The sequence below is a fragment of the Bidens hawaiensis genome, unplaced genomic scaffold (genome assembly GCF_021521415.1).
Source record: "Bidens hawaiensis isolate Kalapana, Puna unplaced genomic scaffold, B.hawaiensis_p1.1 tig00004242_1, whole genome shotgun sequence".
Taxonomy (NCBI): Eukaryota; Viridiplantae; Streptophyta; class Magnoliopsida; order Asterales; family Asteraceae; genus Bidens; species Bidens hawaiensis.
In genome coordinates this window covers 696,578-702,326 of record NW_027491253.1, presented here as the reverse complement: position 1 = coordinate 702,326, position 5,749 = coordinate 696,578, and positions in this window count along the sequence as shown.

Below are 5,749 nucleotides of genomic sequence, written 5' to 3'. Positions count from 1 at the left end.
TTGGCGTGCTCTCGTCTTTGCGAGGACGACCGCGCTTACGCTTCACGAGGAGATCTGGTGTCTTTGATATGTTTTGTTGATTCATTCTACAAAAGCTCTTGTTTTTACACAAAAACAAAGTCATTATTTAAAAATTAAACACATTTTTTGTGTATGAATGTAGACAAAATATAGAGCCTTAAGTAGAAAATATATGGAGTTCAAATGAATAAATTGATCATTAAATGCTATTTTTAAATAAAAAATCCGGTTGATCTGATCCGTTCATAAAAGTATTTCTATTAACATTCATCTTTTCCAAGGGAACCCTTATTTTATTATTAGGGGGTGTTTGGTACAGAGAAAAAGAATGGGAAGAAATGGAAATAGAAATGGGAGAGAAATGGAATTGGAGAGAAATAGAAATGGGTGGAGAATTGACAATCATTTCCTTTGTTTGGTACAATAGAGAAATGGGTGGAGAAACGGGAGCAGAGACGTGATTAGGGTTCCGCCTCGGCATCATCATGGTGGAGAAATGGTGGCTCAGAGACGCGTCGCAACACCGCGAACGGAGTAGAGCGTCATCATCATCCGCCTCGCAACACCGCCTCGCGATTTAGGGTTTCGTTTTGGCTCAGAGACGCGAACGGACGTGGCTGCGGCGTCGGCCGCCGTGCCGGACGTCGGCATCATCATCACCATCGCCGGTCGGAGCATCATCATCATCATACGCGAACGGAGTAGAGCAGAGACGCGATTTAGAAGCAGAGAGAATTCCATTTCTCTTCCAAATGGAGAGAATTGGATTTCTCTACTTTTTGCCTACACCCAATTCTCAGAGAAAACCAATTCTCCGCCCAATTCTCCACCTAATTCTCCCAAACAAGAGAAACCTAATTCTCCACCCTCAAATCTCTCTACCAAACACCCCCTTATTTTCTACACCAAAAGAAAGAATCACTCTTTCAAAAACCATATATGTTAACAAGACTTAGAGAGTGTCTGGGATTGCTTATTTAACTCTAAAAGTGTTTTTTTGTCAAAAGTGCTTATTGGCGCTTCTGGCTTTTTGAAAATGAGTTTTTAAAAAAGTGTTTGGATTAGCTTATGTGGTTGGAAGAGCCATAAGCACTTTTTAAAAAAATGTTTGGTTTAGCTTATTTACATAAAATGACCAAAAAGGGTAAAGGGTGAATGGATTAGTAAAAATTCAACCAAAAAACCAAAAGCATTTTTGAAAAGCCCCAAATTGGGGCTTTTGGAAAAATGTTTTTTCATACAAATCAAAAAGCCAAAATAAAAAAGGCTTTTACATTTCCCAAACATCTTTTTTGCTTATTGGCTTCTTGAAAAAGCCAATAAACCAATAAACATTTTTCAACTCAATCCCAAACACCGTCATAGATGCGTAAAAGAAGCTACTAGCAAGTTACTAGAAATCGGTTTGTTAAAAGCTTCAATCAACTCGATCTTAACTAAAAAAGAATGGCTAAGTTTCATAGGCCGAACTTGATTAGAATCGTGAATAAACTAGTCAATTATTTATATTTAAATAATTAATTTTTATACAAATAATATATTATCATAATTACAAAATAAATATCATCATATATAATTATATTAATAAAGAATAAATAATACATTATACATTATATTAAATGTATATTATAATTCTTATTAAGTCATAAAATAACTAAATAATTAATAATTAATAAATAATAAATAAACCAAGTCAAGCTAGAGCTTACAGAAGCATTCATCAGTACATCTCAAGTTGAGTACATAGAGCCTAAAACAAGCAATTCCTCTTAATTTCTCAACTCGCATAAATTAAAGAGAATAAAAATTTGAGCTTCAATATCCTGATATGGCATCAAATCTTGAAATCTTTTCGCGACTCGCCGAGTTAACTCATGACTATGAAGTATGCCTTATAAGTTTTGGAAAAGATTTATAATACCATAAAAACCTATAAACTAAATTTAAAAAAAATCAATTATACATATTAAAAAGGTGTAATTTACTATTCAAATAATAAAAGAAAAGGTAATTAATATTCCCTTGATAATTTTCTCAAAACCCGAATCAAAATCGAAACCCTAAAAATTACACATGCAAAGCTTGATCTCAAGCTTTGCATGTGTAATTTTTAGGGTTTCGATTTTGATTCGGGTTTTGAGAAAATTATCTGATGAAAATCTATACAAACATGTGTAAATCTGATCTACCTAGCTATCCTTAAAAAATTAAAAAAAATATATATGTATTCTAATTACCGGTTACGTTGCACGATTACAAAATCAACGTAAAACACATGAAGATTTGAAGAACTTACTAGAGAAAATTATTTGAGATTATGTTGGTGTCGTATGCGATCCGAAAGTTGGTGATGTGGGTGAGTTTTTGATGCACAAATTGCTGCGGTTTAAAATATGGGGATGTACATAAAAAGTGATAATGAGGTGAAATGATGATATGGATCTCATCTTTGGTTTCTTCGAGTATTAAGAGGAAAAAATTGAAGGAGCGTAACTGATATTTAGGATGGAATAACCGAAATGGAAAATATATTAATAAAAAAATAATCATCAAGTTTTACCTTTTTTTTTCTCCATTTCAAAGCTTAACCTATGTTTTGAAAAATGTAAAATTGAACAATGGATACATGCATTAACATATAATTCATTTTCATTTACTATTTATCCTCGTGTAAAGAAAGAGATGATTAATCATTATGAGGTCAGACAAATTAAAAGGCACCATCTAAATCGCTCGGCATGTTCAAGGTCGACCTCTGCAACAGCGAACTATGTCTATACTTAATTAAGGCATTTAAATATTTATACATACATACATACATGCATATATATGTAGGGAAGGGATATTTTGAGAACCACTGCGAGTTTTAAGAACTTAAGAACTCAATTCTAGGCCAAACATTTAATTAAATGGATTGAAATATGTGGTTGAGATTAAATCTGGCAAAAAAGTCAAAGTATGAGAGAGAATAAAGATGTAAGTGGTTACACTAACTTTTACGTCCGTTACACATGTGTAAAAAGTCGACTCGGTGCGTAAAAAATTCTGTAATTTTTTACGTGTATGTAACCTACACATATTACGCATGTGTAAAAAAAATTTGGAAAAAAAAATCGTTACACTAAGTTCTTTCGAGTTCTTAAAACTCAAAGGGGTTCTTATTTCAAATCTCCCATATATATATATATATATATATATATATATATATATATATATATATATATATATATATATATATATATATATATATATATATTATACTAGGTTTTATCCCCGGTATTACGGGGGTTGTTTTACATTTTTCGTTCTTTAATATTTATTTTTTGGATTTTAAATTTCTTTATTTTAAAAAAGTTAATGATATACTTAGGTCATGTTTGGGATTCCTTATTTGCACATCCTTTTGACTTATATAAGTTGTTATTGATAAGTTACTCTCTCCAAACTTATCAAAACCTCTTTTTTTCTTCTTTAAAAATTTTAAAAAATTACATTACCCAACACCTTTTTAACTTAGCTTACCATATTATTAAAGCAAAACAAGATGTCCACGTGGCCTTCAACTAGTATGTCCACATAGGCTTTCAAGTTATTCAGTTTCCATTTATAGAGTTACCAAATAATTCACTAATTAATGTTTTCAATAATCATAACCAATTATTTACTTTCAAATGATTTAAAAACCGATTTTGACTACAGTTAATTATTGATAACTGATTTTATGTTCTCTTTTTTAGTATGACTATTATTTTAGCAATTTAATTATTTGTATATTTATACAGTTTCTCATTCAAACCATTTATACATATTTGTCCTATATCTTGTGGTTTTGCATAGAACAATGTAAAGAATTCTTATGATATCTATGTGACGCTTGAAATATTTTCCACCCGTGTGTAACACGGGCCACTATCCTAGTAAAGTTAATAAGTTACAAGAAGGAAAAAAATAAGGAATCCTAAACACCCCATTAGGGTTTGATGATGAAAGTTTTTAACAAATAAATGATATGTTATAACCTGTTTAAAAGCTACATGGATTTGATGGCCCATGACCCGCATATTTTTTTAGCTATAAAATTGTTTCTTAATTATAAATAATATATTTTTTTAAAAAATCGGATATGAATTTTTAGTATATTCCTATTTTATAGTATTTTCACATCAAATATTTGGTAATATTAATTTTTTAATTTAATGAGATATTATAACCCATTTAAGAGATATCTGGATTTGGTGAGACACATACCCATGAATTCGGATCAAATGCATGAGATGCCTCCATTTACAAATAAAGCAATCTGGTGGCTTGAGAGAATTTAGAGGGCAACCAGAGAGCTTTTAAAGGCTTTTGTTTATATATATATATATATATAGATATATTACAATGAGCAAAGTACACACAAATTTATGTATTGGTTTGGTAGCAAACTTGGCTATTGATAAGTTGTAGGTCATGATTTCAAAACTTGTAAAAACGTTTTTTTTTATTAATTTTTTTTTTCATAATAATCATGAACGGGCCACAAAATCTCATTTTAATTTAGACCTTTAAACTCGTTGACCTGACCGCTGAGCATGTTTCTAAAACTTACTCATTAAAAGATATCTTTTTCATAAACTAAACAAACTATATATCTGACCGATTTACATGTAGCCTCTTGTAAAAGAAATGTGTAGTGAAGAGTAATTTATTGCTTTCATGATCTAATTTGATTAAACTGTCGGTTTCGGTTTATGTTTTTTTTTCTTTTCTTAAAGAGCCTCTTTGGTTTCCGTCTATGCTAATAGGTTCCGGTGCAAGAACAATCACTAAGTTGTTCGGTTGAGAATTTAGTAGCAAAAAATTTCAAAAACAAAATCAGAAGTAAAAAATCTTTAATCACAAATTCGGTCGTAACCAAAATTACAGTTTCAAAGTTAGTTGCAATAGATATTGGTTTTGCAATTAGTGGCCGCAAAAAGTAACTGGCCTCTAGGGCATAGGTGACCGTCGAAGTTAGTCGCATGGTTGTTTTGTTGTTAAGATTGTTTGTGGGGTACATTATACATCATCTCAATTCCCCACGCTAGGTATTTTAATGTTGATTATTTTTTATTTACTTATTTTCGTTTCTATTATTTAATTTTCTTTTTTATGGTTTTTTTTTCATTTTCTTTTAAACAATTTTATTAAATAGGTAGTTTTTAAAATAAGTTTGTATTTATATTAGTTTTTAAAATTATTTAATTCCTGTAATTAGTTTTTAACTTATTTTTATCTACGTTTACATAAAAATTTTGTTCTAAGTCGGTCCGTCGCTCCGCATTTATTTTTAATATCATATAGGTTAATAATGATGTAAAAGGTGTCGAAATCGTTTCTTCCGTGTTTACGTTTCGAACCCGCCGTGAAAAGTGGATATTATCACTAAGTTGATTAAAAGTTAAAATGCCACATATTAATTGTTTGAAATTAATACTGATGTAAAATGTATTGTTAATGTGTGGTGCACTTTTGAAAATTTGATGTTAAAGGTGCATGATGATTTGCATTGTTATGGAACTCTTTAATTGTTATCATTAACGGTATTGAAAGTTTTACGTGTGATAACTTCTTTTTGAAAGGAGAATTTCATTAAAACAAACAAAAACCACTAGCAATGTGCTGCCCGAAGACACGACCAACTATTACATGAAGGACTTAAACATGAGAAATATTGAAATTATACTAATAGGCTATTATAGGG